The sequence below is a fragment of the Dermacentor variabilis genome, chromosome 9 (genome assembly GCF_050947875.1).
Source record: "Dermacentor variabilis isolate Ectoservices chromosome 9, ASM5094787v1, whole genome shotgun sequence".
In the NCBI taxonomy this organism is placed as follows: domain Eukaryota; kingdom Metazoa; phylum Arthropoda; class Arachnida; order Ixodida; family Ixodidae; genus Dermacentor; species Dermacentor variabilis.
This window is the reverse complement of record NC_134576.1, coordinates 73,609,971-73,610,591: the sequence shown is the minus strand read 5'-3', so window position 1 is coordinate 73,610,591 and position 621 is coordinate 73,609,971. Positions and strand designations below refer to the sequence as shown.

Below are 621 nucleotides of genomic sequence, written 5' to 3'. Positions count from 1 at the left end.
AGCTCTAGATCGCGTGTTTCATCCGGGTCCCCGCGGCCGAATTCCTATAGAGGCAAAACGTAAAAACCCCCGTGTACATAGACTTTGGGGCAAGGTAAAGAATACCAGACGGTGAAAATCAGCCCGAGGTCTACGTAAAATCCCGCATTTTACATTTTACGGCGAAGCTGTATATGGCTAGTTTCTAGCGGATCAATGTCCGTAGACCAAAAACCGTGGGCCTATCTAGAAGATAGTGCAATACCGGGCTGACCCGCAGCGGAGGTGAAGCAGGCTTGAAGCACTCCAACAACTTGCAAAAATAAGTTTAATTTCTTGTGTCCAAATACAACCCATATGAGATATTAAGCTGATAAGCACAGATATTACACTTTGACCCGCGTCGGCCACGTCTACGTTCGCACCATACGCGTGTCCGCCACTGCGCGTACTCAAGCTAGTGACCACCAATCTGAGTGTCGTCTGTCTCCTGACGTCATGCTCTACGTAGGCCTCTTTCCTCATTTCTGCTCTGACTGTGAAATGGGTAGGCCGCGTGCTGTGGCGGCCTGAAGACGAACAGCGTGCCTACCAAGAAGTACGGCACGAACAGAAAATTGAATGGGCACGGCGGTTGTGGAA

The 621-nt window shown here is 50.1% G+C and overlaps 1 non-coding gene across 1 annotated transcript; it reads right to left on the bottom strand.

Moving 5' to 3' along the window:
• Positions 1-210: 210 nt before the first annotated feature.
• On the bottom strand, positions 211-394 carry LOC142558698 (U2 spliceosomal RNA). The gene has a single exon (XR_012823094.1). It is a non-coding gene; the product is annotated as a U2 spliceosomal RNA (small nuclear RNA).
• Positions 395-621: the final 227 nt, after the last annotated feature.